We start from the raw sequence: 10,584 nt of genomic DNA, 5'->3' as shown, positions 1-10,584 counted from the left end.
CACCCTCTGGGTGAAGAACCTTTCCTTGATAACCAACCTAAACCTCCCCTGACACAGCCTCAGGCCATTCCCTTGGCTCCTGTCACTGGCCATGAGAGTGAAGAAATCAGTGCCTGCCCCTCCCCTTCCCTCATGAGGAAGCTGTAGCTGCAATGGGGTCACCCCTCAGTCTCCTCCAGGCTGAACCGAGGGACCTCGGCCGCTCCTCACACGGCGTCCCTTCAAGGCCCCTCACCACATTCATAACTCTCTTTTGGGCACTCTCTAATAGAATCACAGAAGACTATCAAAATATTCTGACTCAGAATATTCTGGACAGGATCACCAACTCCAACTCTTGCTTGAATGGGATCCCAGAAAGGTGTTTTCCGCAATAGGTGGCTCAGTGGCAAATGGTGCAGGTGAAGCAGAGTCCGGAGCCTCAGGTAATGTGCTTTATGTTCTGGTGTAAGGAGGGATTTGGGGGTTGTGCTCTGAAAGATTATTCAGCTTTCACCAGAGGTGACTAGAGGGAACAGCCTTCATTAACAAGCTCTGCTGGGCATCATGGTCTGTATAAACCAAGGCATCTGCTTGTGACCTCTGGGCTTTTTGACCAGAGCCTCTGGGGTGGAGTGTTTAATGTCCCTGCCACTTTTTCTAAATATCAGGGGATGTAAAAGCTTCTCTGTGGATACATTTTTGGAGGAATATCCGTAAACTGCTATCATGTATAAAACCCGAAATAATTATTCAGAGTCAGTGACAAAAAAATCCAGTCATGATAAGTTTCAAAAGCCCTAGACTATATAGACTAAAAATATTAAGGACTGGAAAGACTAAAAATTAGTAAAAGAAATCCTGAGGATGTGATCTAAAGCAATACAGAATTTTTTGAGACTCAAGTCAATTGAAGCCTAAAAACTGGATAAGAGCATGAATTAGGTTGTAAATAGTTTCTTGCTAATGATCCTTTTGTTTCCTGTATGGCCTAAAATTAATTTATTTGCTGTGCATGCATTGCATGACTCTCTCAGATGAATTTTTATTCTGTTTGGAAAAAATCCCTTTTAGGCATTCTCCTTATGAAAGACTACAAAAATTGTTTGTACATTTTCACTTACCAGTCTCTTGAATGTGACCAGACCATTGCTGAATTCTGTGTTAAAATAAACTGCATCAGGAAAAAGGGTGACGCCTTTCAGTATGTTTTTCCCCCAGTATCCCAAAACCACATCAAGACTTGCAAGAAGTCTCTCTGCTCTGTTATATCTTGAAGTGTTTTTTTCCCTGCCTCTCTGTGTTACAGAAACTTCTCTCACAAGCAGCTTGCTGATTCAGACACGGTATTTGACTTGTGTGCTTTAGGGTTTCCTTTCAGAGCTGGGCATGGAGATGGGATGTTTGAGGATCAGTAAGCCTGAAGTAAGTGGAAATGAAATTTACAGCAACATTCATCTGTAACTTGCAGTCACCACTTTGTGCTGGAGTTGTCTTCATAAGAGGGGAGGCAGCATGATGGATGGATGGATGGATGGATGGATGGATGGATAGATAGATAGATAGATAGATAGATAGATAGATAGATAGATAGATAGATAATGTCTCATCCTAAAATGGCTTTTAATCTAATTATGATCTTGAATTTGAAAGTTCCCACTGACTGGACTGGGACTACAGGATTTGCTGCTTCTGTTTGCCTTCCATGAAAAGCTGCAAGTAAAAGCTAGAGGGCAGCTGACAACAGCATCTCTGTGGAGCATAAAGAGGGTACTCATTCACTCCAGGACCAAGATAAATCATGTAATTCCCTAAAATTTGTTGAAAGGAAAATGGCACCAACCCTACTGCAGAAATCATCCCTGCCCAGGGACTAAGTGGGTTTCTTTTGGCAAGATCACAGTGGAGAAGAGGATGGTAGTAATGAGGAAAAGTGGGTATTAGTCTTGCTGTTCTTTCATATACAATTCAGGGCAATTCAACCTTTCCAGTTAACCAGCATGTTGCCCTCTGAGCTTCAATTTTTATAATTTACAGATTGGCAAGAATTTCTGGATGGGCCTTTTCTCCTTGAAAGAGACCTGCTGAAAAAAACCCGCTTCTCTCCCCAGCTGCAGTTTGTTCCTGCATCTGTGTCTTACAAAACCAATTCATTCAAATGATTGATTGCTTAGCACCCCTGTCCCCTCACCCCTTTTTTCTTTACTTAGCAGACTGTTTGCTTGGATGTCCCATTTGAGGTGTCCTAGAAGGCTCTCATTGCTGATATGTCGTGTTTTGATCTGACTGATGGGAGGAAGCAAAAGCTCTCTCTGCCGCAGTGTCCTCTGTTGTCATACCCCTTGTGTTCTCATACCTCTGGTATGTTTGCATTTGTGCAGGTACCTTCTGATACACAGCTGGGTGATCATCTGGGCTCATGACCTTCAGGATTTTATCCTTTGCAATAATTTAATAGCCATTTGGTATAGCAACAGTGCTCACTAATTTACTGAGATGTTCTGTGGGCTTTTATGGTGCTCCTTGTAATGCTGTTAGAACGTTTTTACCCCTCATCTTCATGGTATCAGTGGGCTGAAAATCTCATTCCCCATCACCATCTCTTTTGGGGTTGATTTGCTGAGAAAACATATTCCTGCATTGCACTTACATACTTTGCAGTATTTTTCTGTATCTGAGAACTGCGGGTTTTAGATCCTGGATCTAGGTTTCCTGCAGTACCATCAATTCTTTTAAGGTAGATGACTTCACACCTACCTCAAAATTCTAGATGGAGTATAATGATAAACAGAGAAGCTGTTGATCTGTTTCAAGACTAGGAAGAAGAACTTACAGTGCTTATTCTTGGGGGTTTGGATCTTTATTAATCTCTAGGAGTTCTACTTTGACTGTTGATTTGCTTTCTGGATTTAAAAACAAATCTTCTCCTCTTAGAAAGTTTTATCTGTGAGCTGTTAAGCATCTGTAACAGCTTGGCCCATAAGTTCATGTAGGAAATAGCTGATATTTGTTATTACCATGCAAATACAACAAGGTGCTCTTTTTATCTCTTAACACCCCTTGTATAAACGACCTTGGAACAGATGTGCTTGCTTTGTAAAGCAGCATGCTGAAGTACACGCAGTGGAAAGGGAGATAGTTGGAGTGTGAGGTGGCAGGAGTGTGATTTGTGATGGCTGCAATGCTGAGCAGGGAAACCTGCCCTGAGCAGGAGCCCCTTCAAGAGCCTCCGTCTTTATCACTCTGCCTTTTTCACTTCTTTGAAGAACAGCAAGATTAAGAGTCATGTAAAAGTCAGTTTGACAACAGTGGAGGCAGCATCTGTCAACTCTATGTCATGGAGGCAGGAAAAATGAGTAGGCCCCAGTCCCTCCTTTGTGAGGTGGAGTTCAGTGTCCTGCCATGTTGATGGTGCATGGCACCACTGATACTTTCTTTATGAGCAGCTTTTTCCTCCCTGGTCACTGACAGCAGTCAGTGATGCCTCTTTCTTCCCTCCTCCAAGCAGGGCCAGGTTCGTGCAGACAGTGATTGCTTCTGCAGGTACCTACAGATAGGTGGATCACTCTCCTGCTTTTACCTTGTTAAACAACAGCCACTAAGGCACAGTGGAGGTGTTTTGCAGGCTGGTGAGTGAATATTCTTTGGCTGCACCAGGATTCCTCCCAAACAGCACCAAGCACTGTCAGGATCCTTCCTAGCTCAGCGACCACTTTGAGTTTGCTCTGCTGGCTTCAACATGAGTGTGAGGTCCTGGTCACTCCACACCACCCTGCACTGTGGGTCTGTGACCCAAACTCATTCCAGCTTCCCTGAGCACAGGTGTGGGATTTTGCTCCCTGTCATTTGTGCAATAAAGCTTGGTTTTAAAGGTTCTGTTGTGTAAATATCCCAAAGACTGGCCAGCACAAAACCAGCACCCTGTCTGCTCTTCCAGTCTGCAAGCCCACAGAGGCATTTTCTTCTAAGGTTGTCTTTTTTGACGACCTTCTGTTGTAACGCAGTGATGTGTGCTGTCAAATGGTCTATCTCGAATATTTCTCCCTTTATGTAACAAAAATTACCTGTCAATTTTTTCTTGCTGGCATGTCTTTCATTTGACAGCCTTGTCCCATGTTTTGGTGACAAGGAGGCAAGAAGTCAGGTTTTTTTTCTGTATTTAGAAATAAATGCAGTATTCCTAGAACCCAAACTAAAATGTAATACATTTGACATTTCCACATAGAGACATATTACTCCTCACACACACTGCACTTCACAGAGCAAGAGGTGTCTGAGAAGAAGGAAACCAATTGAAAGTGAGGACTCTGGCTATTACAAGTTCCTGATGGATGAGCTGTTGTTTCTCACCAACAGCTGCAAAATGGACTCTGAAGACCAAACCAGTTAGTGAAGGGAAAATATGCAAGGAGAGAAGAATTTATGGGGAAGAAATGGATCTGGGTGGATCTCATCTGTGTGGTAGGGGGTTTCTGCTCCATGGGACCAACTTCTGCTTCTCTTCCATGTTTCCCTTTGCTCTTCCCAGGCTTGTCTCAGCCAGGGCTATTTAAAGCCATGTCCATCCTTCCCTTCTTCTTTCCCATCCCCAGGCTCTTCAGGAGGGATCTCCCTTCACAACAGATAGCATGGAAAGGAGCAAAAATTTCTTTGCTCTGAGTCTGTCCCTTCTGCATCTTTGTGGTAACTTCCCAGAGGCTGGAAAATTTGCCTTCCACTCTGTGGGAGCAGCTTCCCTTGTCTCAGCTGCCTTAGTTCACAGGCTTGCTCTAGAGGAACAGAATGCTGTGGGCAAGTGGATGAGATGGTTCCCTGGCACAGATGCGACTTGTCCAGGTCAGTCCAGCAGACTTTGCTGAAGTCTCTTGAAGTCTGGAAAGAGGTAGTGCCTACAAGCCTCAAATAAAGCCCAGGTCTGGGAATGCTGCCTGATTTGGCAGAATTGAAACTCTGGAATAAGACTATGTTCCCTATGCTGTACTCAGCTGCTGTAGGAGGGGGAATCAGCCTCTCTCCGCATTCGTCTTCTTCTGTGGATGTGGACAGCTTGTGTTTCCACAGGCTTAAAACAAAACTTGTCTTTGGGGTGTATTTCTGCAGCACAGACAAAAAGCAGACCTATATTCAAATTAGGGAACTGATTTCCTTGTTAAGATGGGGAAAATTTGTTGCACAGGAGCCACACATTTGTTGGGCATATGCTTCCCTTTATAATCAGTTTAGCTGCAAGCTGGGCAGTGCTGGTATCCTTGATTTATAGCAGATGCCAGGTAATTTTTGTTGCTTTCAAGGTTTCCTGACATTGCTTTGCAACCTCTGGAGAGCTTCAGAGTGCAGAAACATTAAGCAGAGTTACATAGAGTATTCTGAGTTGAAAGGCACCCACAAGGATCATCGAGCCTAACTCTTCAGTGAATGGCCCAAATAGGGATTGAAGCCACTTGCAGAGTCCTGCTGTGCTTGGATAACCCTGATACAACAACAGTCCTACGGAACTGTCACAGGCTCTGTGAGGTGACACCACAGCTGAGTTTCTCCAAGCACTGACACAGAACTGACTTGCTTTTGCTGTGGTGAAATGCTGCTCCTTGTCACATGGGGTGATGTTAAATTAGTTCCGGAGGGACAAAAAGGTTACTTTTATCCTTTTGCTGCCTTTTCTCTCTTATTCTGGCCAGGATAGCTGTCACCTCTGATACTGCACCAACCTCCACAGGGATTTGAGTGCCTCATGTTGTAGCAATACAGTGGTGGTGGTTTATCCATTCCAGGTAAATACAGCCTCCCATCTGGCTTGCATTCCTGTCACTTCATACTGGTCTTAGTGATCTCCAGATGATGCATCCCAGGCTGGTTCACTGTGCTGAATTTGGGCTCTTTGCTAAGGCCAGTGGTATTTGATGGAGTCTCAGGTTTAGGACACCTGACTGCAGCCCACACTAAAGGTTGACCTTGTGGATAGATCCCTGGTTGCATGCAGGGGTCATGCTGGGGTTGAGGGAAAACACTCTGAGTTTCCTCTCCTGCCCTGCCTTTTTGCCTGTAGGCCCTAGGACAGTGTCCATGAGGGGCTGTGGGGAGTAATGGAACTTGTGCAAGGGCTTTACATGGCCTTCATATCTTGGGAAAAAATTGACCCAGCCCATCTTAAGGGTTAATATTTTTTTAAAATCAGCTCACACAGAGGTGCTGTTAAAACTTCAAACAACTTTAACATGAGCTCATACAGGCTCATGGCTGATGGGGACAGGCTGTGGTTGAAGTGTCTGGCTCCCCACCAATCCCTGGAAGCCTGGTTGGGCCCCTTGGCAGAGGTATTTGTCACAGACAGCTTCTGAAAGAGAAATAAATGAATCCCTCTGGTGAGTTCTGGCTGGGAGAAGGGAAAAGGAGGGAAAGCAGACAGCATTATCTGTGCTCCACAGTGGGGGAAGAAAGGCGAAGTCCAAAAGTGGAGATAGAAAGAGCAGGGACTCACCTTGGAAAAGGGGCGGCATGCAAATGGGGTGATCTGAGGGGAAGATGAGGCAAGTGAGAGGCAGGACAGAGTTGTCAGCCCCACTGCTCTCTGTCCTCTCTCAGGGCACATGCCACCCCTATCCTGGGTATGTATCCTTGGAGTTCTGCTGTTCCAGTGGGCCTGGAAGCCTGGAAGCCCCCAGCCACTGGGAAGGAGACTGAGATGATGTGTAGGGCAGCTTTGATCCTGCCTATGGGGGACTGAGGACATGGGCTCATGGACACATGCAGCCCCTGCAGAAACAAAGCAGCACTGCTGCTTAGAGCTGCTGCAGGAAGAGATTCCAACCTCATCTCTGTTAGGTACTTCCCAACCTAGACAGTCATTTTCTGGCTTTCTTAAACACTCTGGAAACCTTAGGCTTTGGTGGCATGCTTGGAGATTCATGTGGCCCATGGAAGCACTGGATGATATCAGTCTTAACATTTTGGGTCACCAGAGGGTTCTCACAGTAGGGACACTGAGCAGAAGACAGCATTGCTTTTGCTTCCCAGTGTTTTGAGGCTCAGATTGAGGTTCCATCAGTGACATCTGGACAGGCACCAGAGATCCTTGGTCCCTTGATATTCAGCCAGATGTTGCAAGCCCTGGCCTGCTTTGTCATGAGAAGCACCAATCATGCCTCAGCAGTAAACAACAATGCAACAACTGGACTTGAGCCTGTGGAAAATGCTGTGCTTTGCCTGATGGGAAAATCTTTTAACATCAACTGGTACCAGGTGCACAAGTGGTTAAATTTTGTGTCTGCCCCCAACTCCTCAAATGCAAACCTTTTCATCACTTGCAGTATTTTCCCCCAGTTTTCTTCTGAGTTCCAGGAAATCCCCACCAAAACTCAAGTGCAGCATCGCTGGTGACCAGGAGCATATGGTAACAGTAAACCAGTTTGTAAATAGTTCCCTAAAGCAGTGAAATATACTTGTGGATACTAATTTTATCATAGAATTGGCCTATTTTCGTAATGTTAAGCCTGCTTCTAAATCAAATAGGAAGTGCATCGCTAGGGATGCTGGGGCTTGTTCCTATCAGACTGGATTGATCCAAGGCCAAGACCATGTTTGTTGGTTTAGCTATTTCAGACCACATTGGGCCACTTTATACCTATTTGGTTTTCTTCTTACTTTGTATAATCCCTTTGTTTGATTGCTGAGATGGCCTTAGGCTTTTTTTTTCCTGTGGGAGTGATGCAGCACAGTGACAAATGGAATTTTAAGGGGATGACTGCAGGGAGAAAATGTGTCCCTGCACCTTTCTGTTTGCCAAATCAGCTGCACATGGCCCTTGGAGACAGCATCACTTCAGTAAGTACAAGAGCAGCTTTGAACTTAAGAGTCTTTGTTCACCTGGGTGCACCAAACCTCTCTAAAACAACTTCCCCTTCCCCTTCCCCTTCCTTTTTCTTATTTTCTTATTTTGTCTCTCTCTCTCTTTCTTTCATTCTCTTTATCTTCCTTCCTTCCTTCCTGGTGGCCACACCCAATGCCACCTCAGCGCTAGGGGCCAAGTTGTGCCTTTCAACTATGGTCCATGGGAAGAATTTCTTCCCTCTCTGTTAAGAAAAAACCTGTTCACATGTTTAAAATTGAATGGTTTTAGGTTCCTTTCAAGCTTCAGGTGGCTAACTTTGGGTTCAGCTCTTCCTCAGTACAACCACAACCCTAGCAAGTCTCAGGGTTCTGTCAAATGACTGATTTTCTTTCCTTGTGATTTTCAACATAACTTACATGCGTGCTTTAAAAAAGAGACTATCTCACCATACTTCCCTTTTATCATCTGGTCTCTCTGCTTTTCTTTTACACCCCTGCCCCATTTTCTCTCTCTTTTTAGTCCATTTTCTCTTGTATATTATAGCTTTCATGGTATGGAAACTACTCCTGAAATACTTAGAGACAGCCTGCCTGCACATGTACTCAGTGTTCCTGGGAAGTGCTGTTTTATTTACAACATCCCTGCTTACACAATCCAGTACTGAATGCCAGAGACAGCAGTGCCAGGCCTTGTTAATTCTGAGTAAACACCCTAGACTTCATCCATAGCCAGCTGGGGTGGTGATGGAGTGCCGAGACCCCACACCTCTCAGCTGCTATAGTGAATTCAGCTTTACTTTAAAAAGGCTGAGTGAAATTCAGCTCTCAGCAATGTGGAAGAAAGAGAGATGGAGCTTCATATCTGATCTCTTTGGAGGCTTTAATTCAGCTCTCTGCCCCAAGAAATCCCCGTAGGAATGCTTACAGAAATCTGACCTTGTATCTCCTGCAGGTCAGGGTGTGTCAAAGGGAACAACCAATAAGAAACAAAGAATTAACATGAACTGAAAAGGATGTTGGACAGGTGGCTTTTTGCTTCATCACGCCTGCGAAGGTGTCCAGATAAGGTTTCTCCCCTAAGCAAAGTGGCAAACTCTATCCTAAATAGTTTCTTCCCTCCAAGGAAGGATGGGTGTATTTTTGGCTGGCTCACTGTCCCCCACAACTATCTATTTCCCAAGCCTTTGTTCTGGTGGGGAGATAGCATTAACAAGGCACTGCAAGCTCACAGCTGGGTTTTGCTGCCTGTATTATTCTACTAAGCATGCAAGGAGGATACCTTTTAACAGGGGTACAAATGACTTTCCCAGAAAACCGTACCATTTCCATGGAGTCTGCCAGTGGGAGCAGAAGCCTGCTGCTGCAGTACCTGAGGCTGGGCAGGAGCAGCCCAAGCCTGGAGCTCCCTGCAGAAACACAGTGACTGCATGAGCAGCTTGGGAGCAGCAGGCTGGAGTCCCAGCTGAGAGGAACCTGCTTTGGACATCCAGCACACAGAGCAGAGCAGTGTCAGGGCTGTCTGTGGCAGGGAGTGCACCCTAGAAAAGGGGGTTCAGGACAGCATCCCACTAGGGCATTTCCCTCCTTCCTCCACTCATCTTGTGCTTCTGGTACCTATGCAATTGCTTTTGGGAAAATTTCTGATGAGCAAGTACTTCACTCCCAGTGCAATTTAGCAGCAACTGATAAAGGAAAAGCCATTATCAGGAGACCACAGGCATGCAGAAGCAGCTCCAAGGCCACGTATCAATATGATAAAGCTTTTTTCCCCTCCTTGGTCTACATACATTTACAAAGATTACTGTTCATAATAACTTGTCTGAACCCCCCAAAACTAACAGCTGTTCCTTTATGATAACTGAACATCTTAATGACACCCCCCAGCAAAAGCAACCTTACCCAAGCCTTGCAGACAACTGCTTTTACCAGTATGAAGCTGACAGAAAAAGGAAATTTTATGTGTATGCAGTGAGATAGATTTTTTTTTTGTCTTAAGATTTTTTTAGATTTTATTCAGTGACTCAGAGTTACAGATTCTTTAATGGAGAACTGGTCATATTTTTAAAACTCAGAGAAGACTTGGATTCAACTCTGCTGCCCTGAGATCTCTGAGCTGTTGAATTGATCTGGACAGGCTGCATTGAGGGGCTGAGGACAGTTGTATGAGGCTCAATAAGGCCAAGTGCAGGGTCCTGCACTTTGGCCACAACAACCCCAGGCAGCGCTACAGGCTTGGGGCAGAGTGGCTGAAGATGGCCCAGCAGAAAAGCACCTGGGGGTTCTGGCTGACAGCAGCTGAACATGAGCCAGCTGTGCCCAAGTGGCCAAAAAGGCCAATGGCATCCTGGCCTGTGTCAGCACTAGTGTGGCCAGCAGGAGCAGGGCAGGGATTGTCCTCCTGTCCTCAGCACTGGTGAGGCCACACCTCAAATCCTGTCTTCAGTTCTGGGCCCCTCACTAAAGAAGGACACTGAGGTGCAGGAGTGTGTCCAGAGAAGAGCAACAGAACTGGGGAAGGCCCTGGAGCACAACTCAGGAGCAGCTGAGGGAGATGGGGGTGTTTAGCCTATATAAAAGGAGGCTCAGAGGGGACAGTATCACTCTCTACAACTGTCTGAAAGGAGGAGAAGTTAACAGAGAGCCAAGGGTAAGCATGGACATTCCATCAGCGATGCTCCTGTAAGCACAGTCCCACATCATTGATTTCGGTCCAGATTTACACCACTAGAGCCAATAAAGTAAAAAGTAAAATACACAGAGGCAATGATCCTCTAGAGA

The sequence above is a fragment of the Parus major genome, chromosome 1 (assembly GCF_001522545.3).
Source record: "Parus major isolate Abel chromosome 1, Parus_major1.1, whole genome shotgun sequence".
Classification (NCBI taxonomy): Eukaryota; Metazoa; Chordata; class Aves; order Passeriformes; family Paridae; genus Parus; species Parus major.
This window is presented reverse-complemented; position numbering follows the sequence as displayed.